The sequence below is a fragment of the Sarcophilus harrisii genome, chromosome 4 (genome assembly GCF_902635505.1).
Source record: "Sarcophilus harrisii chromosome 4, mSarHar1.11, whole genome shotgun sequence".
Lineage (NCBI taxonomy): Eukaryota > Metazoa > Chordata > Mammalia > Dasyuromorphia > Dasyuridae > Sarcophilus > Sarcophilus harrisii.
The window spans coordinates 82387263-82415094 of record NC_045429.1 but is presented as its reverse complement, the minus strand read 5'-3'; the positions used below and the strand labels follow the sequence as shown (position 1 = coordinate 82415094).

At 32.3% G+C, this 27832-nt stretch overlaps 1 long non-coding RNA gene across 1 annotated transcript in view; it reads right to left on the bottom strand.

Moving 5' to 3' along the window:
* Positions 1–22697, bottom strand: part of LOC116419080 — a 71278-nt gene extending 48581 nt beyond the window's left edge. The window contains exons 1-3 of the long non-coding RNA XR_004229312.1: positions 22210–22697; positions 18944–18985; positions 2840–2918 (exon numbers count right to left, since the gene is read on the bottom strand). This is a non-coding gene — a long non-coding RNA (uncharacterized LOC116419080). The remainder of the gene's footprint in view (positions 1–2839; positions 2919–18943; positions 18986–22209) is intronic.
* Between the last annotated feature and the right edge of the window lie 5135 nt (positions 22698–27832).

Below are 27832 nucleotides of genomic sequence, written 5' to 3'. Positions count from 1 at the left end.
GAAACTGGAAACTGAATGGATGTCCATCAGTTGGAGAATGGCTGAATAAATTGTGGTATATGAAAATTATGGAATATTACTGTTCTGTAAGAAATGACCAACAGGATGATTTCAGAAAGGCCTGGAGAGACTTACACGAACTGATGCTGAGTGAAATGAGCAGGACCAGGAGATCATTATATACTTCAACAACAATACTAGATGATGACCAGTTCTGATGGATCAGGCCATCCTCAGCAACGAGATCAACAATCATTTCTAATGGAGCAGTAATGAACTGAACTAGCTATGCCCAGAAAAAGAACTCTGGGAGATGACTAAAAACCATTACATTGAATTCCCAATCCCTATATTTATGCACACCTGCATTTTTGATTTCCTTCACAAGCTAATTGTACAATAATTCAGAGTCTGATTCTTTTTGTACAGCAAAATAATGTTTTGGTCATGTATACTTATTGTGTATCTAAGTTATATTTTAATATATTTTAACATCTACTGGTCATCCTGACATTTAGGGGAGAGGGTGGGGGGGTAAGAGGTGAAAAATTGGAACAAGAGGTTTGGCAATTGTTAATACTGTAAAGTTACCTATGTATATATCCTGTAAATAAAAGGCTATTAAATAAAAAAAAAAAAAACTTAACTGATTATTTCCTTCTCTGAAAAATGAAGAATTAGACTTATATGATCACTAAAGTTCTTTCCAGATAGCATTTTCATTTTAGAGGATCTCCCCATGTCCCTTCTTCTTGCCCACTTTCTATTGTTCTATCATACTTCATTATAGTCACACTTAGTATAGCAATAGCACTTTCATCATTGTCACCTGCCTAATTATAAATGCATAAAAGAAAAATAGTTATTATGTCTTCACCATAAGTCAAGCAGTGCTTATTATTGGGACCATAAATGTAAAGTTAAAGCATCCCTTATCTGCCAAGAGTCTATCTTGTAATGGGGCAAATAACAAATATAAGACAGATGTAGTTGGGGAAGTTGTATTAGTATGAGAAGTCAAAAAGTATGTAAGTGAACAATACACCTGTCCACTGACATATTCTTTCCAGAGGCAGTACCACATATTTTATCCAGATGTTATTTTCTTTTTTCTAATGTTTTCATTATTTCACAAAAATAGAAACATATGTTTCCCTTGCAGCAGCATGGTATATGGATATCAATGTATGTTTAAAGGAATAATTTTAAATTAGCTGAAATAAATTCCACATGACACATTTTTGCTTCTCTTTCTATCCAGCACCCTGCTGTGGCTAGCACTGAAGAAAAGATGGAGCTAAATATAATGAACCCATATATTTGGAAAACTTCCTATCAGCAGAGGTTAAACATTCACTACTGAAGGTAAGCTCCTAAATGTGTTGTTGAATGATTTCAGTTAATTCTCTCACCTTCATATATGCTGACAGATCTGTAAATAGTTGTATTGATCTGTTAATGTTCTCAGTTTTCTATGTATAAGAAGGTAGCACAATAAATAAAGACCACGGGGTTGGAATATTTAAAAGTAGAATACTAGCAAAAGTTCATTTCAGATGGTTGTGAGAATTTTCCAAGATTTGTAACTGATTACTTCTTATGTTCAAAGAAATCTAAATACCTTTTCTGCAAATAACACACCTCTGAGTTACACTATCTTACTAGTTCCTTTTTGGTTATGTAATTCAGCTCACATATATAAAACAGTGGCATTGAAACTAAGAGTAACAATAATAATTCAGCTGAATGATTTTCTATTAATCAGTCTAGGAGAAAGTTATATGAATTGGGAATTCATGGAATCAAAGAATATTTGATGAGTTTTGACAGAAGTCCCATTATCAACTAAGTGTTTTTTTTTTATCCCTGACTCAGATTCTGTGAAAGCAAATACTTATCTTGCAAATCAAATATTACAGATCTTATTACTAGAAAGAATAATGAATTTATGAAATGCTTTACTGCTTCAGAACATTTGTTAAAATTAATCTAGTATATGGAAAAAGGCTATGAGAGAAATAGTAATGATATCAGACTTGCAGATGCATTCATTAAGAATACATCAGGGGACAAAGAAAGTTCATTTCACTTCTGTTTGGTGGGTGGAATATTCTCTATTACCCATTATGTCTACTGTCTTATGATATTCCTTATTATAGTTGGGGCCATATAAAAATTGTCCATGTGCTCCCCAGAGGATAATCAAATCTTGATGAATTCTCTGTGCTGAAACAAAAATGTCTGTGAAGCTTTAAAAGAAATGAAATGGTAAGAGGTAGCATCAGAATGAAATTTGTCCTTTACACAGTCATAATAACTAGTTAGCATATACATGTAGTTTTAAGGTATCCAAAACACTTATGATCTTATTTTACATTCACAATAATTAATTATTTTTGCTATTGCTTTACAGATTAGAAACTTAAGGCAGAGAGTTTGAGAGATTTGCACAGGATCACATAGCTACTAATTGTCTTTGACCACATTTGAATTTAGATCTTCCTGACTGCAAGAAACTACATGATACTATATTACTTTTATATTATTTAATTACATTATATTATTTACATTATTGAATTACTCTTATTATCTTTATTGCACAATTGATATGTTACAAATGAACATAAAATATTAGGACTTGGCTCTAAAAGTTTTGTCATTGCATGGATAGGCTATCTAGGGCTAGAAACCCTGAGGAGCTTCTTTTCCCTGATTGGATTTTTTGCCTTTTGTGACTAGATAAAAGAAGTCATTATCTGTTTCATTTATCTATCTAGCTTTAATCACTGGTAGGGCATTGCCTCAGCTAAACTGAGATCTGTTAAAGACCTTAACTTACAAAGGCCAGGGTCTCCTCTTGCATCCAAGGACATTTCCAGTTACTCCAGTCTTTGTCTTGCTACTGGATCCAGTTGACACTAGAGGAGAGAATGAGGTTGGTGATTTTGCACAGCCCTTCCTTTCTTAAATCCAACTCACATGTCATGACATCATCTCCCTGATGTCATGGTCCTCTTTGAGAAGGAAGGACAAACAACAAGAAATATAATTATATCATTTTTTCCTCTTAAAACAAGTTTATAATTTTATTAGTTGAACAAGTTTCTTATTTTCAAATTTATTGATTTCTTCATGGAAGAAGTTCTAAATTGGTGTTTAATTAGGATTTTTAGTTTGTTTTTTTCCCAGGGTTTTTTTTTTTTTTTGGTTGTATTCCTGATTCATTGAAGTACATTTAATGTATTTTATTGCTAAAACAATTAGAGATATAAATTTTTGCCTAAGAATCAATTTGGCTGCATTCCCTAAATTTTAGTATGTTATTTCATTGTTATTTTCATTAATGAAATTATCATTTGTTCTATGATTTATTTTTTCCCGTTTGTTTTTTAAGATGAGTATTTAATTTCCAATTAATTTTTATCTTTTCATTTTCTATTATCAAATGTAATTTTGATTGTACCATGATCTGAAGAGAATGTATTTATTATTTCTACTTTTATGCATTGTGATACTTTATATTCTAAAATACAGTCAATTTTTGTGTTGGTGCCATATATTACTGAAGAAAAAATATAAATTCTTTTATATTCCCATTCAGTTTTCTCCAGAGATCTATCCTATCTAACTTTTACAGAATTTTATTCACCTCCTTAACTTCTTTATTTTTTGGTTCGATTTATCTAGTTCTTAGAGAGTAAAGTTGCTGTCTCCCCATTAGTATAATTTTATTATCTATTTCTTTCTGTAATTCATTATATTTTTCTTTTCAGAATTGTACATGCTATAGTATCCAGGGACTACGGTCCGTGGGCCAGATACAGCAGATGAGGATGTTTATCCCCCTCTCCCAGGGCTATGAAGTTTATTTAAAGGCCCATTAAACAAAGGTTTTGTTTTTACTGTAGTCCAACCCTCCAACAGTCTGAGGCACAGTGAACTGGCCCCCTATTTAAAAAGTTTGAGGACCCCTATAATACTATTCGGTACATGTATGGTTAACATTGATAATGACTTCATTATCTAGAGTCCTTTTTAGCAAGATACTGTTTTCTTCTTTATTTCTTTTAATTAGATCTATTTGATTGCTACTCCTACTTTTTTTGCTTTACCTGAAGCATAATATATTGTGTTCTAGACCCTTAATTTTACCCTGTATGAATTTCTGCTTCAAATGTGTTTCTTTCTAATTTTTAATCCATTATGTTAATGGCTTCCATTTCATGGGTGAGTTCATCCCATTCATATTTATACTTATTATAACTGTGTATTTCCCTTCATACTTCCCTTCCCTTCCCTTTGGCTTATTCTGCTCTCTCTCTCTCTCTCTCTCTCTCTCTCTCTCTCTCTCTGTCTCTCTCTTATCTGCAACCCTTTCCCTCCTCACAATTGTTGTCCAAAAGGAGTGCCTAGTATAACTGATTACTTCTTATGTTCAAAGAAATCTAAATACCTTTTCTGCAAATTAAACACCTCTGAGTTACACTATCTTACTAGTTCCTTTTTGGTTATGTAATTCAGCTCACATATATAAAACAGTGGCATTGAAACTAAGAGTAACAATAATAATTCAGCTGAATGATTTTCTATTAATCAGTCTAGGAGAAAGTTATATGAATTGGTTATATGAATTGGGACTCTTATATGAACTGTTATATGAATTGGGAATTCTCTGTCTCTGTCTCTCTCTTTATCTGCAACCCTTTCCCTCCTCACAAATGTTTTTACTTCTGATCATCACCTTTCTGAATATTCCTTTCTTTTCATCAATTCCCCTTCCTATTTCTATTAAAAATGTTCTTTTTATTTCCTTATAAAGTAAGATATATTTCTATATTCAACTATGTATGTTATTTTCTCTTTGACCGGTTTTGATGAAAGGTTTAAGCTTTGCTCAATACAACATTCCCTCTCCCCATCTTGCCTTTCTTTATTCCATTTTCATCATGTGAGATAATTTGCCCCTTTCATTCTCCTTCCTTCCCTCCTCTTACAATTTTCTTTTGTTTCTGGGAATATTACCCCATCAAAGTCATCTTATAACCACACCATCTGTCCACATATACTCCTTTGTTTTCTGTATGTCATATTCCAAGCTTCCTGGTTGTTTAATGTGGAAGATACCAAATTCTGGGTAATCCTGACAATAGTTCCAGGTAATACTTTCTTCTTATTCTATGAGCTCTAGGAATTTGGCTGTGACATTTCTGTGACTTTTCCTCATGGGATCTCTTTCTAGTGGTGATCAGTGTATTCTTTCAATTTTTATTTTGCCTTTTAGTTCTAACATACCAGGGAAATACTTTTTGACATTTCTTGAAATATGTTGTCCAGATTTTCTTTCTTAATCATGTCTCTCATAAGGGTCAACGACCCTTATTTCTCCTGATTCTATTTTCTAAATCAGTTGTTTTTCCAGTGAAAAATTCCACATTTTAGTCTACATTTTAACTGTTTTGATTTTGTTTTACCATATCTTGATATCTCCCACAATTTTTAGTTTTCTCTTCTTCAATTCTATTTTTTAAGGAATTATTTTCTTCACTGAGATTTTGTACTTTCATTTCCCTTTGGCCAATTCTATTTTTCAAGGTGTTATTTTCCCCAGTAAATTTTTATGTAACTTTTCTCACACTGTTAATATTTTTTTCACGATTCTCTTGCATTATTCTCATTTTCTTTCCCAATGTTTCTTCTCCTCTGTAATTTGCTTTTTAAAAGCTTTTTAAAATTCCTCTGGATGTCATTTTTTGAGCCTGAGACCAACTTACCTTTTACTTTGAGGCTTCACATGTAGCTATTTTAGCACTGTTATCTTATAAGTTTATGCCTTCCTCCTTACTTTCACCAAAGTAACTTTCTATGGCCAAGATCTTTTATGGTTTTAGTTCACATTTTTCTATCTTTTGGGGGGAGGTGCATTTTGCTGAACTGTCCTAAGCTTTCTGAGTTGAGGCTCTGGATCTTACTGCTGGTTTTCACTGGGCTTTAGGGTTCAGCTGCTTGCTTTTTTTCTGGAGCTTCCCTTCTGGTTTGTACTGGAGGGTGGGAACTTCCTGTTGGCCTCCCCAGGTGTTGGGTTTAGCTGATGATATGTTGTTACTAAGTTGCTATGGTAACAGAGTCCTTCTGATAGCTGGCCCTGGGGAGGGATCTTGTTGCTAATTGATCCCAAAGATAGAGCTCTTGTGCTAGGTTGCCATAGAAACAGGATCTCTCTCTCTAATTATAGATTACATCAGTTGTGTCTTGCTGTTGACCATTCCCAGAGTAGAACTTTACTGCTGGTGAGCAATGGAGTCAAGGCCTGGCATGTAACGTGTAGAGCTTCTGGGCTGAGGCATTGCTGCATTGCACAGACTACTTACGGGTCTAAGAATCTAAGAAGATGGGGTCTTCCTGGTGGATTGACCTTGTATGGAACCTTGTTGTGGACCCTGTGCTGTGGGGTAAGCTGCAGCTGCAGCTGCTGCTCTTGCATCACATCACCCACTCCCACTTCAGTGAGACAGACATTTCTTGTTGAACTGCTAAGCTGCTTCTCTGCTCCTAGATCAATTCTGAGATACTTTTATAGTTTTTTCGAGAAGAATTTGGGAGGGCTTCAGGCAGTTCCTTCCTCACTCTGCCATCTTGGCACTGGATTGAGGATTTTACATTTCATCCTACAGATAAGAAGAAACCACTAAAATTTATAGAGTAGGAAAGTGACATTTCAATAGCTGAGTAAAGAAGGAATCAAAATAGTATGGGGGAGAGATATAGAGAGAAAAGTTAAAAGGTTATAAAAATATTCAGATTAGAGGTAATGAAAACCTGAACCAGGATGACAACTATATAAGTGGGTATATTTAGACTATAGTAGATATAGCATTGAAAAAAAATAAGATTTTGCAAAAGATTTTATATGTGGCCAATTGAAAATGAAGAGTGTCAGATGTTACTAGGTATACAAACTTGAACAAATTACCTGGTAACTAATATGGGTGTTTGGAAGGATTCGAAGATGACTACTACACAAGTAAGAAGGCACTAATAAGCTAAGAGCATCTTTGGAATGGTAACCAGAATAGTGAAAGCAATTGAATTCTTGCAGAAAAGGATTTTGTTTTAAATAAGATGGAGTGTTTAGTCAGAAAGGAAGACTTAAGAGAAACATGATATAGTAGCTGTCTGTAGATATGTAAAAAACAGACATTTGAGACACTGAGGATACTTAACTTGCTTGGACATAGAAGACAGAGATAGAAGATGCAGAGAGAACAATTCACTCTGTATGTAAAGAAAAGCAACACTAACAACACAAAACAAACTTCTTTCCAAAATGGAACAATGGATGCTGGTGACAGAGGGAAGAGCATGCTGAAACTGGAGTCAGGATAATATCAATTCAAATCATACCATAGACACATATTAGTGCTGTGATCCTTTTAAATTCTACTTGTCTCAATTTCCTAAACTGTAAAATAGGGATACTAACAACAACTACCTCCCAGGATCTAGTGGGAGAATATTTGCAAAAAGTCTTTTGTCAGAGTGGTTCGAATATAGCAAAAATGATTTAAATGCATGTTCTTTTCCCGTTATTTCCCCCTACAGAAAGCTTTAAGCAAACAATGGATCACCATTTGGGGAGAATAAAATTGAAAGGATTAAAATATAGTTCATACTTGTTCATGAGGTAAATGAGATTAGTTCTGAGGACCTTTCCCATGTAAGAGTGATTTGGTGAATTCACAATATATTGTATATATTACATAGACTTCCTCATCTCTTTTCATGAACCAGAAAGATGAATTTTATCCACTCGTTTTGGACAACAAAGGGAAAAATGAAACGAGAAATATTTGTGGAAAGATTATGTGGAAAAATTACTGAGGAGTTGTGTTTCCAAAATGAATAGCTTTTCTCCCAAATATAAAGTTTAATGAGATTGTAAATGAGGACAAGAAAAGAAGGAAACTTTACTTAATAGTTTAATATTCAATCTACTCTGTCCAAGTCAGTTAAAAAGATGTATGGTGATTTATTCATCTCTTGGTACTTTTAGTAGAGCTATTGCCTGAGATTTAAATGCTCTTGATATGACTTTGTTTGTTTTTCCCTCATAGGGAGTATTTGCTTCTTCTTTGGAAAATGACCTTTGAAAATGAGATGTCAATATCATGACTTTTTCTTTTTCTAAATGTGTTGCTTGCTTTTACATTTTATGATTCTATAGCTTTACTCAAGTATAAGTATATATTGGTTTCTAAGTAAAGTAGCCAAACATATGTTCTGAAGATATTTTGGTGAATCAACTTTTCATGTATGTGTATGTATGTACACATTCACTTTAAGAAATATTTTCGAGGAGGGGCAATATTACAAGAAAAAAAAGCCATTTAGTTTTTCATTTGAGTTCAAGTCAATTAAAAATTAATAAATAGTTACTATGCAAAAGAAATTATGCAAACAAATCCTGATTTTGTTCTTTTGGAGGGCAAAAGTTAAGGTGGAAGCAATAGTGGAGAAGCACATGAGATTTATTTCTTTAATTTTATTGTTCAATTCAATAAAACTTTATTTAAAATGTAAGCTCTATTCCTCACTCATAGGCCATATACAAACAGGACTGCAAAAGGCCATCTGGCTATAGTTTGCTAACTTCTGAAATAAGTAAATACAAAGTACATATGAAGTCAGGCAAAATAATTTATAGAATTAGTGATGATACTTGGGTTAATGAGCAGATATTTTGAGTGTAAGTCACAACTGATCTGACTTTTGAAAGAAGTTAGAAGTCCTAGAATGCAGAAATGAGGAAGAAGCCCATACTACACACAGAAGCAGTGAATCTCAGAACCACTTAATTAAAGGTCAGGAAGAGGAAGATGGAGTACTGTGCAGAGATAATATAGTTAGCAAGCTAATTTGACTGCAACTGAGTGTTTAAATTGGAGAAATATGAAATTTAAACTTGAAAAGTACATGGAAACCAGATAATAAAGATCACTAAAGGCCAGTGTACATTTTATATTTTAAAAAGTATCATGGAACAGTGAGGAAAAAAACACAAAAACCCTCACCAAGTGGATTTGGAACTGGATGATATGTATAGAAATTGTAGCTCTACCAAATATAACTTGTGAACTTAGATAAATCTTTTTAACTTTCTCATCCTCAGTTTCCTCATCTATAAAATGAAGAGTTAATGTACTTAGATGTCACTTCTAGATCTGAATCTTTGAGTCACTGAATAACTATTTGGGCTGTGCAGTTAGTTGATATTGTGTATAGAGCATTACCTTGAAGTCAAGGAAGATCCATATTCCTGAGTTCAAATCTGGCCTCTGACACTTAATAGCTTATATGATTCTATGCAGTTTCCTGGTATGGAACTGATATTCTTTCTAGGTTTCATAAGCATACAACAAAGAATTTAACAAAGTGATTCTGTAAGCCTTTAATTTGGCAGGCAGTTTAATAAGTCTTCTCTGTCACTTTTCTTTAGAGTCTCCCAAACAGGGAACTAGCTCTGGAAATGTATGTGTCAGCTTCAGTAATCACAGGCAATGAAATGACTGAAGAACTCCAAAATGATGCAGAGTATAGAATTAAAAGTAGTGAGATAAGATGTAGGGGAAATAATTGAACTACAGAAAAAGTATAGAAAAAAAATAATCTGACCCTTAACCAAGAGAAAATTTTGTGAGTCTAGATAATGAGATGTTGGCAAGAAATCTTATAGAGTGGAGTTGATAAGCCTTGGCAACTAATTAGATTTTGGAGTTAAGATAGAATGAAGAGTTAAAGAAGACTCCTGCATTGGATATTTGAGTTGGTAATGCCACTTTAAGAGAATCAATTACACAATCAACAATCATTTATTAGGTACTTACTATATGTCAGACACTGTCTTAAGTGCTAGAGGAAAAAGAAAATCAAAGATAGGGCCTGGCTCCCCAAAAACTTGCATTCTATTGATGAAAACAATGTGTAAAAAATAGATATGATATGTGTAGAGAATAAATATTGAATTGACTCAATATTGAAGAGAGTCAAGTGATACAGAATCAGGGATCTATTGTATTAGATAGCTATTGATTTAAGTCTATTTTAAGAGGTAGAGGTAAGGAATGAAATCATTCTACATTTGGGATCAGCCAGGAAAAAAACAGAGAAAGGTGATAGAATATTGTGTCTAGGAAACAAGAATTTCAGAACTGTTGGGTCTTGAAATACAAGAAATTGAATAGCACACAAGAAGAATAGAAAGGGTAGCAAGAGTTAAATTGTGAAGAGCCTTAAATGACAAAGGAATTTATATTTTCTTTTCAGTAAATAGAGAATGACTAGAGTTTGCTGACATGGTCAGAATTACACAAGAAAAATCACTTTGGTAACTGAGTGGAAAGTGGGGAGATACTATAGAGAGGGAGAAGAATTTAAAAACTATTACAATAATCCAGATAAAGTGTGACAAATTCAGAAAATGGATGGGTTTAAATTGAAATGAAATCTACTTAGGATATGTTTAAGTTGGTCATTTTAGCAGATAATACATTAAATAAAACACTGAATTTGGAGTTGAAAGACCTGGCTTGAAAATCTACTATAGTAAGTTGTGTGACTCTAGTCAATCAGTTAAATATTTGGTGCCTTGATTTTCTATTCTATAAAAAGAAAGGATTGAATCTGATGTCCTCTAATGCTCTTTTTAACCCTAAATCTGTGAACCTATTACTATATTGCAACTTTATGATTTCATAAAAAGAGATCAGAGAGCCATAGATTTGGAAATTTAAAATGGCCTAAGGTGAACCTCTAGTCCAGGGTCTGAATTTTACAGATAAGGAAATAGATCTAAGGAATGAAAAGTTTCTGTAATACTTTTTTTGGCTGAGGAAATTGGGGTTAAATGACTTGCCTAGGGTCACACAGCTAGGAAAGTTAAGTGTGTGAAATCAGATTTGAACTCAGGTCCTCCTGACTTCAGGGTTGGTGCTCTAACCACTGTGCCATCTAGCTGCCCTTTGGAGTTCAATCCCATATCATGTTCCTTTAGCACCAATGCCATTTATATTACGATTGCATTCTTTTGAAAATAAGCCAATATAAGCTTAAAGCTTCAAAGTCAAGGTGATCTGAATACAAGTCACATCAATGATATTTATTATGTGATGATAGATGTTACTTATTTACTAGTACTCTCCTTCCTCTTCACCCCCACCTCCCAACTCTCTATGATTATAATTTGCACAAATTACCAATTTGCATTAGTAGAGAAAGTTTCTTCACTGGGTAATTTCCTTCAAGGATGTAATTATAGGACTAGACATCTTGAAATATGACAATATCATGTGACAGGATAAAAAATGATGTAGCAAAAGTATAACTGTATGAATACTTCATATCCTCATGTATTTTATTTTATTACCTATAAAATGTATGTTGTTTTGGTAATAAAAATAATAGTTTAAAAGATTTTAGAGCTTATATCTGTAGTTTACAGTGGGAAGAAAAGAAATTTTTAATAACATGCTAGAAATTCATTTTCCCTTCTTTAATTCATTCTCTTTGTTTTTTCTTCTCTTAACGCATTTTACTTTGTGGTGACTTAAGAAAATTCATCTTGCATTATGTCAATAAACTTTTTTTTTCTTTTCTTCAATTATTAAGTGATCTTTTGAATTGAATGTAGAATTCTTTGGGAATGTAGAATTTAGAAAATGATATTGTCTGAAGTCATCCAATTCATTGTTATGCAAATTACAGATTTAGTATAAATGAAGTAAATTGAGCAGAATGCTTAGGAAACAGCTAGAAGTGTAAAACCACAATAGGATTAACAACAAAACCAATCATTCTTTTTTCTACCCTAAAAAACTTTTTTTAAATATTAGGTATCATGACATACTGTGAAAGTTCTACATGTTTCTGCACCACTTTTTCACATCTGTGTACATATACACACACATGCAAATACACATTCAATTAAGACTTGGGAACTTCTGCAATATTAACAATGCTCTATCCACCTCTTTGAATAGTAAATGGAAGCACATTTTGTTATCTGTTCTCCAGAAATAAGAATAATTATTGCAGTTACTTTCAATTATATTATTATAGTTATTTAGGTCAGTTTATTTTTATTTTAATCTTTCTCAATTTATATTTTTTTAAATTATTTTTTCCCAAAATTTTCACATTCCTCAACTTATTATGCAAGGACATTCTTTTTCATTCTCAAATCATTTTCCAGTCATTCCTCTAAAACTATGTATCTACTTTGTTTCCAGTTTATTTGCTTTATCTAATTCTGAGGTGTGTGTAGACCTAAGTATAGGACTTGGAGTCTAAACATTTTGAATTGACTTCAATCTATTCCATTAAGTAGCTTGTTGTTATTCAGCTATGTATAACTCTTTATGACTTTATGGACAATACCATAAATGGGGTATTTTTGGCAAAGATACTAACGTGGTTTGTCATTTTCTTCTCCAGTGGATTAAGGCAAACAGAGGTTAAGTGATTAGTGAGTATCTGAGGGCAGATTTGAACTCAGATCTTCCTGACTCTTAACTGGGTTTCCTATCTACAGCTGTACCTAACTTCCATAGGCAAACAAAGCTTAAATGACTTGCCCTAACTCTCATTGCTATTATAAGTCTGAGAGTGGATTTGAACTGGTAACTACAGTACCTCAAATGAGTCATTTGTCTTCTCTAAATCTGTTTCTTCACTTGTAAAAGTGTGACACACTCCTCAGGGCTTCTCAAAGGAAAGCAGTTAATATTTATAAAGTGCCTATTATGTATCAGGGGCAGCTATGTGGTAGTACAGTGGATGGAGTGCTAGATCTGCAGTCAGGCAAATTCCTCCTTTTGAATTCAAATCCAGACCCTGAGCAAGTCACTTAATTTTGGTCCAGTTTCTTTATCTGTTAAAAATGATCTGGAGAAGAAAATGGCAAACCACTCCAGTATCTCTGCCAAGAAAATCCCAAATGGGGATACAAAGAGGCAAGAATAACAACAACAACAAAAAAAAATGACCAAACATAATGATTCAGGAAGTATGCTAAGTATTGGGGATACACAATAAAAGACAATAAGCTCACTGAGCTCGTTGTCTATTATTGGAGCCAACATGTAAATAAATATGCACTAACAAGCGATATACAGGATGAGTGTGGCCTAAACAATAAAGCATTAAATAAATGAGAGTCATTATTGCTACAAGTAAGTTTGAAAAATCCTGGCATGCATTATCTTTGAGAGATCAAAAAGGGATGATTAATATTTCTCAAGTCACAAGTTACTTGTTAAATATTTACATTTTACCTCATTTGTTATTCCCTTTTAAAGTCTTCCTGAGCCTGTGTACCTGTGCTTTGTTAGAAACAAACATCCAGCATATTTAATAAATTTCCAACCAAAGTTTTGATACGAGCCTTTTCATTTCATCTCCTTCAAGTAGAACATTAAAAGCACCTTTGATGACTTAAGCTAGAATTATTAGAAAGGATTTTCAAGATTATGTTAAAATAGATCCATACAAGTATGGATTATACATTACCTTTCAGGGTGGCTTATAAAGATCCATTTTCTAGATTAATTCCCCAAGTCTTATTCATTTACATTTTGACCATTAATGCCAATCTCTTCTGAAAATCCAAGTAGGAGAAGATCTGCACTTTTTTTTTCCCAAGGAGACAATGCCAAAGCTCATCATTTTGCTTAAAAGTAAATGATTCCTGATACTTTCAGAACTTATAAAAACTAAAGTGAAAAGAACTAACATGACTCAAGTAACATTATCCTTCTGAGAAATACACAACAGTTCCATAAGCCTGATGAATATTTCAAATACCTAGGCAGGACCAATCCACAAAAGTGGAGGTTAAAAAATACTTTTAAAATGCATTATGAAGCAGCATTGGAAATGTTGATGGCTTTAGGAAGGTAGATATTGAGGAATTGTTGAGAAATACAAAACAGCATGTCTGTGGAATGACAGGCATTATAGTGTTAGCATGGTAGCTCTTCTAAAATGACAGGGAAGCAAGATTTATGGCTATAACTCCTGATGGCTTCACACCGACAGAAGTCTGGATTCCTTTGAATAGAGAGAGATTGATTTTCTCATCTAACAGAAGGGAAAATACTTAGAACTCAGGAAGAGAGGCATTTCTTTTAGGAGTCAGTATCATCTAGTCTGAAAAGAATTAGAAGTAGCAATATGTTTCTGTCTGACTTTAAGGAATCCATTGACATTAAGAAGTTTCTATGTGCTCCTATGAGCTAGACTTTCTTCCCATAAAATGGCAGTAACAGTTTCCCTCACTTTATTTCTTCTCAGGTATTGTAAACACAAATGCAATGATTGTGCATGGTCCATAGACAAGATATGATGTTTCATTATTATTCAAAAAGAAGAGCACGAATTTCTTAATGTTATAATTAAATAACTGTTTTATAAACATTGCCAAGTGTCATAAGAAATCAGACCCAAAAAAAGTAAAAAACAAGGAATTCTTTACTTATTTCAACTAAGTCAGTGAGTGAGCCAGATACTAGTGATTTAGACAAAGCTGAATGGTCTCCACTTTTGAAGACCTTATATGGGACATATATAAAATACAAAGCAATTTAAACAGAGAGAACTGGGAAATACTTTCTCACATGAATTATTTAAAAATTAATCAAAGTTTGAAGACTTTCAAACTTTAATTCTTGGGGGGGAACCAAGATACTAAAATGATGAAAGAAGGAAGCTTCTTGAGCTTTTCCATTTTCCCTCAAAAAAAAAAAAAAAAAAAAAAAAAAAAAAAAAAAACATGAAAACAGGCCTCTGAACAAAGTCTGACATAATGAAACTACTCTCCAGCTCAAGATAAATTAGAAGGACTTTATGAAAGGATGTTCAGGCCAACTCAGACAATGTCCCAGAAATCCAAAGGGATGTCATTAATCATAGCAGATCATCAAATGATACCCTCTATCCTGGTGCAGTAGTAAAGCAAATCAGTGGGGCAGCCTTCAATCCCAGCCGAGAAGGCAAATTGCCAGTCTGGGAAACCAGGCTGTTGCCTGGAGAGAGTAGGTAGGGCTACCCTCTTATGTAAGTAAGAAACCAAAAACAAGGGGCCCCTATGCTCAAAGTAAAAGCTGAGAGCTGCACAGGAAGCTTGGGACAGTGATCAGTGCACCTCAAGAGCAAAGTACAACCACAAAAGTCATAAGACAGGAAGGAAGGAAGGAAGGAAGGAAGGAAGGAAGGAAGGAAGGAAGGAAGGAAGGAAGGAAGGAAGGGAAGGAAGGAAGGAAGGAAGGAAAGGAAGGAAGGAAGGAAGGAAGGAAGGAAGGAAGGAAGGAAGGAAGGAAGGAAGGAAGGAAGGAAGGAAAGGAAGGAAGGAAGAAAAAAACAAAAAGAACCTTAATCATAGAAAACTTCTATGGTGACAGAGAAGAGGAAATTGTCAGTTAACACAGATGAGGACAAAATACAAAATGCAAAATGCCTGCATGGGAAATCTCAACACCTAATATGAATTGATCGGATGCCCAAAGAGGCTTCTTGGAAGGACTCATAAGAAATCTGAAAAGGCAAATAAGAGAGGTAGAAGAAAAATTAGGAAAAGAAATGAGACATATACAAGAGAGTCGTCAACTTGGAAAAGCAAAAAAATTTCTTAAAAAACACAATTGGCCAAATGCAAAAAAAAAAAAAAAATCCAATGAAGAAAACATCACCTTGAAAAGTAAAATTAATTAAATAGAAAAGGGGATACAAAAGCTAACTGAAGAAAATCAAAAATTAAAAATTAGAACAGGGAAAACTGAAGCTAATGACTATGAAACTTCAAGAATTAGTCAAACAAACTAAAAAGAATGAAAAAAAAAAGGAAGAAAACAAAAGACCATCCATTGGAAGAATAGCTGAAGTGGAAAATAGATGCAGGAGACACAGTTTTAAAATTATTGGTCTAGAATACAGAGAGGATTAGTGAGACTTACATGAACTAATGCTGAGCGAAATGAGCAGAACCAGGAAATCATTATATACCTCAACAACGATACTGTATGAGGATGTATTCTAATGGAAGTGAATTTCTTCAACAAAGACAAGATCTAATTTAATTTCAATTGATCAATGACGGACAGAAGCAGCTATACCCAAAGAAAGAACACTAGGAAATGAATGTAAACTGCTTGCATTTTTGTTCTTCTTCCCAGGTTATTTATACCTTCTAAATCCAATTCTCCCTGAGCAACAAGAAAACTGTTCGGTTCTGCACACATATATTGTATCCAAGATCAACTGTAATCTATTTAACATGTATAGGACTGCTTGCCATCTGGGGGAGAGGGTGGAGGGAGGGAGGGGAAAAATCGGAATAGAAGTGAGCACAAGGGATAATGTTGTAAAAAATTACCCTGGCATGGGTTCTGTCAATAAAAAGTTATTTAAAATAAAATAAAATAAAATAAAATTATTGGTCTACCGTAAGGCTATGGCCAAAAAAATAGTCTGGATAACATTCTTCAAAGGATCATCAACAAAAAAAAATCCTGATATGCAAGAACCAGAGGGTGAAATAGTCAATGAAAGAATCTATTGATCACCTCTAGAAAGAGACCTCATATAGAAAACCCCAAGAAACATTATTGCAAAACTCCAGGAACTAGAATCTCAAGAAAAAATTACTGCAAGCTGCTAGAATAAAGCAATTCAAGTATCATGGAGCAACAGTCAGGATTACTCGAGATCTGTCAGCTTCTACCAAAAAAAAAATGATTAGAAGGCCTGGAATACCATATTCTTAAAGACAAAGGACTTGTCATTAACAACCAAGAATGAACTACTCACTGAAACTGAAAATCATCTTTCAGGGGAGAAGATAGATCCTCAATGAAGAAAGAAACTTTCAGTTATTTCTATTTAAAAAAAAACACAACTAAAAATTTAAAAAAAAAAAAGAAAAAGAGAGGAAAAAAAAACAGAACCAACATTAATTTTGATCTTCAAAAACAGGACTCAAGAGAAGCATATAAAGGTAAACAGAAAAGGAAAAACTCATATTATATAAGGTTTACACCTATTTACACCTAAAGATGGGGAAATGATTCTTGTAAGTCTTGAGAACTTTATATTTTATTGGGACAGTTAGAGGTCTTATATGCACAGAGGTTGTGCATATGAATTGACTTTGATGTGATATCAAAGAAGAGTTTGAAGATTTTCTTTAGATTTTCAGGACTTGATATCTTGAAAAATCTTATTTTAACCCAATTGTACTGGGGAAAATAATATATGTAGCTATGTTAACTATATCAGGACATTCACTATATCAGGACACATTCTTTTACCTAACACTTACATGACTCATTTCCTTGGGCCTAGCAGAGATGTTATACATACATACATACAGATAGATAGATAGATAGATATAGATAGATAGATATAACAACAGCACAATGTATCTTGGATTCATTTAAGATTTGCCCCCAAAATTTTCTTGTAACACAAGAAAATGCTTATAAAGACCTATAAAGAAAAAAAATAGAAAATAGGAGATGTTTTCCAACTTATCTTAAAATGAGGAATTATTAAAAACCAAAGTATCTATCTTCCAAGAATGCCAACAAGTTAGTTGGGAAAAGGTTAGATATGTAGATCTTTTGTAAGCTTTTTATTTTTAAAATGTCATAAAGACTTTCTGGCAATGCTAGAACTTCAGGCAAACCAAAAAAAAAAAAAAATGGCACCTTGGCATAAGATTCTGAATCAATCAAATCTTGGCATGGTTCTGAATAATCAAAAAACCATTTGTTGAGTGCTGATGAGTTGTGATCAGCACTGTGTCTGCACTGCATGGTTATATAAAAGTATTTTTTTTAAAATTTTGATTAAAAGACATCAACACCATATCTCTAAATACAATCATATAATGTGTTTTAAAGATAATTTTCAAATGGTAACTTTTATTACGTCCTTTAGATGATTTGCTTTTTATTCAATGCCACATGTTCAGCAGCTTTTCATATTTTTAATATATATATACATATATATATATGTATATATATATATATATATATATATATCTAATTAGAGGTAATCACAGAATGGTTGATTAAATGCTGAACTGTTAGTGAGGAAGCTAGAGATTCAAATTCTTTCTCACACCAACTGCCTCTGGGACTCCAAGTAAGTCAATAATGAAATCACAGAACATTTATGTATCAAGGCCTAATGGTTTGTTCTGTATTGTATAGAGGATCTTTTTATACATCTTTATTAATCCCTGAGATCTAAAGCCTGTAGTTATGGTCATTTCCATTATTTAGGAATGTCCCCAGAAGGGAAAAATATAAGGTGCACACAAAAGAAGAAAAACATTCACTATATTAATACTTTTCTCCATTGTTACCATGCAAATTCTTGAATTCTACTACAAGAGTCCTTTCCAAGTGTTTTTTAGCTACCCAACCACTTTGTGCACTTGAAAGAACTAAAGAAAAGAAGTTAAAACTTTTTTTAACTTTGTTGACCTCTATGCAGCATACTTTTTTTTTTAGCAGAATTAATGACCAGTAAGAGTTAATGATCCTTGGCATCACCTCAGGGTATAACTCTCACAGCTGGTCATTAATCCTTAGGAAATGCCCTTTGCTCCAGGTGTCACTGACAAAATGAATGCAGTACATATGACAATCAGCATGTCTTTTTCATGGTTACTGTAGAAATCACCTTTCTTTCTGAGCACCAGTCACCTTGAAAACATATTTATGTAAAAGTGCCTATTCCTTACTAATGCAAAAAAACCCCACCAATCTCTTGCTTCTTTAAAGTCTGAAATTATTTTTTAAATGAGTCAAATGAAGGAAATCATTGATATATTTCTGACATTTTAGAATTCTTCAAATTTTTTTATCTGTGCATTTTAAAGAGTACTTACATGGTCAGAGACCGCATGCCTGTATAATTGTTATTCTTTCACCTAAAATGTTTGAAATATTTAAAAAAATCTTTTAGTTATACAATTTTCACACAATATACTTCAACATGTATCAAAGTAATGTACAATGGCTATAGTTAGATTATTTGGGATGAAGCAAGATGTCAAATTATAACAAATTCCATTCTTTTTCATCTTTGTTTAAATTTTATTTTTGTTATTCTCATGAAGATAGATATTCTCTTCCTTTTACATTCCCTCAGTCTCATTGAGAAAACAATAAAAACAAAACCTCTGTTATAAAAATGTATAATCTATGCAAAACAACTTATCTCATTGGTCATATACAAATGTATTATATTTCTGAATCCATCTCCTGAGTCAATCACTTCTCTCAGAAAGTGGTCTTCATAAGAATGTTTCATAATGAATTTTCTAGAATTCTTGTTGATTATTGTGCTAATAGTTCTTTTATTATTGTGCTAAAGTTCTTTTATTTCAAAGTTATTTGTCTTTACAATATTGTTGATAGTATATGTTGTTCTCCTGGTTCTGCTCATTTTGCCCTGTATTAGTTCAAAGAAATCATCCCACATTTCTCTAAACTATCCCCTTCATAATTTCATACATTACAATAAAGCCTCACTCCTATAGTATAACTTGTTTAGCTATTCCACCAATGCTCTCCAAATATCACTTTTGGAAGTTTGACAGCATTGGGAGCTCTCTTCTCCAAAGGCTAAATTTTAATATCACACTTCCTTTGCTTTTGTAGTTTTACCAAAGTCTGAGAGTTTTACTGAGAGCAGGCCTTCTGACATTCTGAAAAGATCCAGGGGCAACGGGGAATGTAGATCTTCAGTTAAAAGTTTATCTTTGTCCCACAGTTTTTTAATTCTCTGATATCATAGAGTTACAATAAGTATTTCTGTACTCAAAAGTACTTTTCCTCTATCTTTGATAATCTTTGAGATAAGGATTCAGCACTAGCATCACTGGATAAATGGTTATACATAGAATAATAGCTTTGGGGTTATCTTTCCAAACTGTTTTCCAGAATGTCTAGACTATTAAGGCTATCAGTGAATGCTCCACCAAAAGTGTATGTATACAACTGTATTTTCATATCCCTTCTAGCATTTGTCTTTTTCTTTTTTTTTCAGCTTTTTCTATTTCATGGATGTGAAGTAGAATATCAGAATTGTTTTCTCTATTTTATATTTCTAAATTGTATTTCTCTAATTGTTTGTATGTATGTATACAGCACATTTTTCTCATATGACTATTAACAGTTTAGACTTCTTTAAAACTGACTATTCATATCCTTTAAGTATTTGTCACTCAGAGAATTGTTCTTATTCTTATTAATTTGAATCAATAACCTATATATCAAATAAATTAGATCTTTCCCAGATACATTAAATGCAAATATTTTCCTATTTATCTTTTCTTCTGATTTTAACTGTCTTATTTTTTATTTTCATTTTTCATTTTTTAAAAATTAAATGAATGGTATTGATACATTTCATTTTTGCATCACCTGATTTCCAAATGCAGACTTTCTATACAAACTTCCCATAAAATGAGAATGAGAAATTTAGCAAAATTAAGCAACAATTCAAAAATTAATTTGCAGGGAATAAGATCTATACTTTGTCACTTCTGCAGAAAAGAAAGGGAGATGCTTTCTCATATTTATTCTTTGGTTTCAAGCTGGTCAGCATAAGAAAAATTATAATATTTCATTTGAATACTTTTTAGTTGATCTTTTTCCAATTATATTATTTTTTCCTGTCAGTGAAAGATAGTAAAGACATATTTCATAGGCTGCTACTGTAAAACTTTCTTTATGGATAAGAGTCATGAGATATCTTGCTGTCCAAGCAAGATCTATGCACTTCTATATATTACTGGCCATATCCACTAAAGAGCCAGATAAACAAAAACTAGATAAACAGGATCATATTGTGTGATGTTATAAGACTGATAGAAGGAACATCATATTAAAAAGTTTATGATACTCTGCCTTACTTCAAAAGTGATAAGACTGATATTCTTATTATTAATGTAAAGACCAATGGAATTTGTGCTGAGGCAGAATACAGCACCATGTTCTTCTTGGATAAATATAAATACGTTGTAGGTAAAGATGTATTATACCTGTGAACTCTAGTCCTCTCCTCCATCATTTCCATGTTTTCTACCTCCTGTTTTTTAATTGTATGGATTCATTTCAAGGACAATTGGTACATACTTATGCAATCCATTGTCAAAAAAAAATGTCTACATAGGCTTTGAGGATGTTTTAGCAAATAGATATCTATTAAAAGTCACTGAAGCATGTGACAGCCTACTTAGAAGCACCACACATTTGCACATTATTCTTCAGATTATTTGTCACTATAATTCTTTTGAATCATATTTAATGACAATTTATTTCACCAGGAGATAAAAAAGATGAAACATTACATAGCTATGTGTATCTTAATAAGAAATGGAAAGGGAAAGGGAAAAAGTAAAAGAGAAAAAGAGAGCTGGGAGAGAAATACAAAGATGTGAGTGATGAGAAAAGACCAAGAGGCTTGGTAATGACACATTGCTTCTCATAATGAAGAAAAGGTTAATTTGAGACTTGGATGCAGTTTTCAATGAATGTGTAACTTCAGGTTTTAAGGAAATTATCTGTATAGTAAATATAATGTATTATTTAATGTGTTCTTTTTGTTTTTCTTATAGTAATAAAAGATGTAATTTTTTATAAATTTTTTATAAACACATAACTAGAATATTCCTGATATTTTCATCCCTTGATAATATCAATTTGATTCTTCTTTCAGATAAAAATATTGTTGAGGAATGGCTCAGAAAGCTAAAAGCATTATTCACTCATTTTTAAATTTTCATATTCATATTTCCTACTTCTTTTACCTTGTCTCACTCCTCAGATTCCACTGATGATTCAATAGCCATATTAAACCCCACCCCTCAACTATGGAAGCACCCAGAGCTTTATACTAAATCCTCTCTTCTCACTATTTTATCTCTTGCTTTCAAAAGTCTCATTAATTTTCATTGATTTTGATATCTCTGTGCAGATTATTTCCATATCTGTACATACAATGTAAATTGTTCTTCTATTCTTCATTTCCAAATCAATTTGCCTATTGGGAATTTAACCAGATGTCCCAAAGTTATTTTGAATTCCCCAAGTCCAAGGCAAAATTCATTATGTTTCCTCCCAAAGCCCATTTCTCTACCAAACTTACCTTTTTCTATAAAGCATGCAACATTCTTCATTTCTCCCAGGTTTGTGACCTTGATATTATCCTTGATTCTTCACACTCCCTTGCCCCACATAGCTAGTTAGTTGCCCAGTTTTGCCATTTATTTCTACAACCTTTAAATCGAAATTATTTTCTCTATTCAGAGCTACCAGCTTAGTTCAGGAGTGGGCCAGTTCCTATTTACACTATTTCAATGGACACCTTTAATTCTTTCCCCAATCCATCCTCTAGGTTACCAACATAATTTTCAATAAACATAAGTCTTTCTATATAACTCTTCTACTCAATAAATCCAATGGCTCCCCAGTATTATAGGAAAAATATAAATTAATCATTTTGATTTTTAAATTCCTTCACAAGCTGGTTCAAAGATACCTCTCTGTGTATCACTCTTCCAAAATCCTACAGTCAAGTTCAAACTAACTGTTTTGTTTTGTTTTGTTTTTTCAAATATAGCACACCACCTTCTATCTCCTTGACTTTGAAATTGCTATTCTACATTCTTAGAATGTTTTCTCTCCTAATAGAATTCACTCTAACCCCTTACTCACAATTCATAGAATCCATTCTTACAGGAAGCTTGTGCAATCTTCAACTTGAAATCTCTGCTTATTACCTTAGCTTCTAGCATCCTCCTTAACTACCATATTAAAAAATGTATTTTATATTTATATTTATATGTATATATATGTATATATATATATATATATATATATATATATATATATATATATATATAAAAATACCTTCCTTATAGATTATAAAATTATTTTGGTCTTTGTATCCCTGATGTCATATATAGTGCTTGGTACATAGTTGACAGGGAATAAATATGCACTAATTAATTAATTAGTTAGTTAGTTAATTTAGATTTAATGTATCAATACAAATGGAGTGAGGAAAATCAGGTTTCTAATTTTATCTCATATACTTACTAACTGCTTGATTGCACAAATGCTTTGTTTTCCTTTTTTCATTCAGTTTCTCTAAAAATATTGTAAGAATAACTATAAAACTTATTTCATAGGGTTGTGAGCATCAAATGAAATAATGAATATAAAAAGAACTTTACAGACATTAAATTACTGTAAAAATGTCAATTGCAGTTCTTATTATGATACTATTAGAGTCACAATTTTCAACATTTTGAAAAAGTAATAAAAATATATACAATGAAGCAAGAATTTGAATCAGTAAAGAAAATTGGTATTTGCAGGTGATAACATTTTATTCTTACTCCCTACTATTAGTCATCCCTTGACTGATCACTGTTTAAAGTGTGTAGGTCTTTCAGTAGGAAAGAGAGAGAAGTCTTTTTTGTTTTTCTTTAAAGAGCTATTTAAATCATTATAACATTCCTACTCAATTTGCAGGGCTGAAAAGATTAAATTAGCAGGAACATAGTCTAAATTAGCAGGAACATGAGCTGCCCTAAAATCCTAATTTAGAGAGCAGAATGTGAATTGTTATTTTTTTTCATCTTTTCAATTGTAGAGAGGGTCGTTCTTACCTTATTCTATAATTGAGTCAGAAACCTCATTACTGATGTAATGGTCCTAGCAGAGGAATTTCCTATAATCTTTTTGCTTGGATATTTCAAAATAAAATAAAATTGTAACCATTTGATTTTTGCATTTTCTAGTGACCAATCATTCATCAAAGTAATAGTGGAAGTGGTCAGAGACAAAATTGTATTCACATCTCGATTTATTAAGTGACTTGGGAAATTTACATGTCAACTTGATTCAACCTTACCAACATTTATTGAGTATATTATGTATCCTTGTGCAAAATGTATTATATGATAAACACTGGGAATGCAAAACCAAAAAATAGTCCTGCCTTCAAGGAGCTAACATTCTATTTTAATGGAGATATATAACATACTCACAGAAAAGCAAACTCAAGGAATATACAAGATAATTTTCAGATATTCAGAGCACTAACAACTTTAGGAATGAGACATATACTTTTGGTTTTGTAATATATTATTAAAACAATAGTAAGTTTTACTCTCTAAATATTTATCACACATTTTACAAGCATTCATCCATCCAACAAAATTATTTTATACATGATATAACCAGAACCTCTGGACCTCAGTTTTATTGCCTATAAAAGGGAGGGATTGGAAATAATGATGTATAAGATACTTTCAAATATTTTAGGATTCCAAGAGATATAGTAATTGGTAAAGAAGGCCGACTAACCAGAAGCAATTTGACACAATTGAATGAGAAGCCAGATTTCTGATTCATTATAGCATAGGAGGATATTGCTAACCAGTTTCTACTGGCAGAGCAAAAGCAATCCATGAATCTTTGAGATATGTCAGGAACTAAATGTGTTTAATGATATAGTATTACCTTGCCTTTGCTCTGAAAGACTATTCTCAAAGAGGTGAGGAGTGCAAAAAGAAAAAGGAGGAAATGAAGAAGGGATTTGGAGAGATGAAACTATAGTAAATTCCTAAAAGATACAGAAAACAAATATGAGTGAGATGGAAGACTCCTTTTATATATAAATACACCTGCTGGTCTTTGAGCAGTGATAGGGATTCTTGTCAGTCACCACTATTTCTCCAGATTCCAATAGAATAATTTGAGATTATGTCTGGGAATATAGGATTTTGTGGAACTTTTATGTCCCAGAAAACTAACCACTGATGGTGAAATGTGTTTCTCCTTTCCATCTCAAACCAGGTACATAAAGATATTCAATGTTTTTTTTTCCTTTTTTTAAAAGCTTATTTGTATTTTTCTTCAATAATCTCTAAAAAGTTATTTAAATTAGATTATTTTGACTAGATTATTGATTCTGATTTTCATGCTTCATAATTTGTGAATAGGGAGTGTCCAGAGAGAAAGAGACAGTACATGGCAAGGAAGATTGAGAGAAAGCCTGAGAACACAGACCACTGTTAGGAGTCATTCTGTTTGAAGATGTTAGAATTAGAGATGCTAGAATTAAACCAGAAAGAATCTTAAGGTTTAGATTTTATAAAGTATAACTTCCCAAAGTGGCATAAGCATAAATGTAATTTCTATTTTCCTTTAGGCCAAATGAGAGTTCAAAATAATAATAAGGGTCTAGTATTAATGAGTCTGCCACATGAAGCTATTGTATGTTTCCTCTCTTTTATTTCATACTCAGAGATAGGGTTGGATAGGGTAAAGCTTAGAGATAAGTCATACTGAAATGGAAGGAAAAGTCAGTGGTTGGAAGATAAATGATATCTGTATTCCAAATGTGGGGCTTAGAAGAAAGAAAGCAAAATTCATAGCCCTCCATGTTGTGACAGTTTAATAGGTGAGGGGTTTTTTTTTGGGGGGGGACAACTGTTGGAAACACTGTTTAATCCATTTTAGCAATATAGGACAAACTACTTCAGGAATTTATAAATCCCCCAAATCAGCTGATATTTACTGTGACATTTCACTTTAGATTTAGAAATCCTATGAATTCAAACCAGTATTTTCTAATACAATATTTTACAATTTTATTATGGATTTCATATCATACTTTCATAAAACTTATTTTAATAAGCAAGGGTAATTCTTCATTTATTGTTTACAAGATCATTTTATGAAATGATTTTATCTACCATACATCCACATTTATTTCTTAATAAGCCATAATATTAAAAAGTATTAGTATTACTGTAGCTTGTCTGTACAATATGTTTATGCAAAAAAGTTGACAAAAATTTTAATCAGGCTCTTGAGAGCTAGAGTAAATGGGTTAATTTTAAGAAGACAAACTATAATTAACCAAGCAGCAAATCAGCCAAAACATGAGGCCGAAACTATATTTATACTCTCCATTCTCCAATAGCAACTGGATTTAATAATGGTTAGAAAACTGCTTCTTAAGATGTTATCTATTTCAAAAGAATCATTGCTAATAGAAATTAAGAAAGAGCATTCAAGTATTTTGAAGTTCTCAACAGATCATTTTTTTATAATAAAACTGATAAGTAACTATAGTGGTACTATAGAGTTTTGAAAATCCACAAATGATGCTGCTAAAATAGCCAGCTAAGCACAGAGCAATAACATATGGTTACAGGGATGAAAGCCCTTGACAAGAAGTAATGTATAAGAATATAGAATTGGAGCAAAACCTCCACATTAAGCTACAGGGTAAGCCTAAGGGAAAAAAATAATATTGTGATGACAGAAACATAGATTTAGAGCTTAGAAATCATCAAGTCTATAAATTATATCATTTTAGAGGTGAAAAATTGAAACCCAAAAATATTCATAGAATTGCCAAGGGTCACACAACTAGTAATCTGAGACATTTGAAATCAGATCTCCTTGATGTCAAGTCCTATGTGCCTTTTTCTTCTAATAAAATATACAGCACTGTGTTGGAGCATAAAATTAAAACAAGGAAAAAAAACCAAATTTCTTCCAGAAAACAATTTTACTTTTGTATTTGAAATAGGATATAAATAATAGTTTGAACAGTTGAAAGCCAAAAAAACTTAAAGATTGAATGGGAAAGTCCTGTTTAAATAGAAGTAATTTCAAATTTTTATGATATTGAAGCTCCCTAGAGAATCTAAAGGGTTATGTTATAAATATATCAAAGCATTTTATTAGTAGATAGGAGCTTGTTTTGTAAAAACTCAAACAAAACAGGTATTATCTTGTTAAGGACACTTAGAATAATGAAAGGAGAATATTACTGATGCACTTAACCATTATCTGTAAGACCACATAAAAGAGCACCTTAAGGTAATGATGTAAGGACTTTTCTTACTCAGGAAATTATACATATATATATATATATATATATATATATATATATATATATACACATATAAATCACACATATATGTATGGATATGGATATATGTTATACACACAAACATACCTATATTGAGTTCAGTGATATCCTTTCCCAGCCCCATCCACCCAGAAACAAACAAGAACAGGTGAAAATATTTTGTCATTATATATTTTGCATATAATTATAATTACCAATTAGTTAACTTCATCAAGAAGTTGCCTTATGGAAAGTATTAGGAGACTTCACTAGAGATGGAAGAATGACAAAGTTAGGCAAAATTACATCTCCCACAAATACTGTAGAAACAAATTTCTACAGAAAATGTTTGGGTACTAAATAAATAACACAAATAGATTTCTAGGATATAACTGAACAACTATCTGATATAAGCCATTTCCCCCCACATGGCTAGATGGCTAGGCATATTCCCATCAGGTGCCATGGACAAAATAAAAATCAAATGGCACAAGAAAGTTTGTTTTCCTAATTATATTATTGATTATCCACCAGTGATGTTATAGATATATTGAATTAGTATAAATACTCTCAAGTATTCTTAGCTTACATGTTATTTTAGAATCTAAATTCTGGTTTACTTTGGGATTTCATAATTCCATTCCTTTTAAATAGAAACTAGTCTGTATCAGAAGGTAGATTTACAAATTATAGGGCCAGTTGGTATTATAAATGGGATAATTTGTATGCAGATTAAGCTATTAATTTAAATGGAAAAGTGAAAAATCTGGAAGACTCATAAAATAAATGCATCTGTTTAAAAATGAAAAATAGAAAGAAAACACTAGTTTTC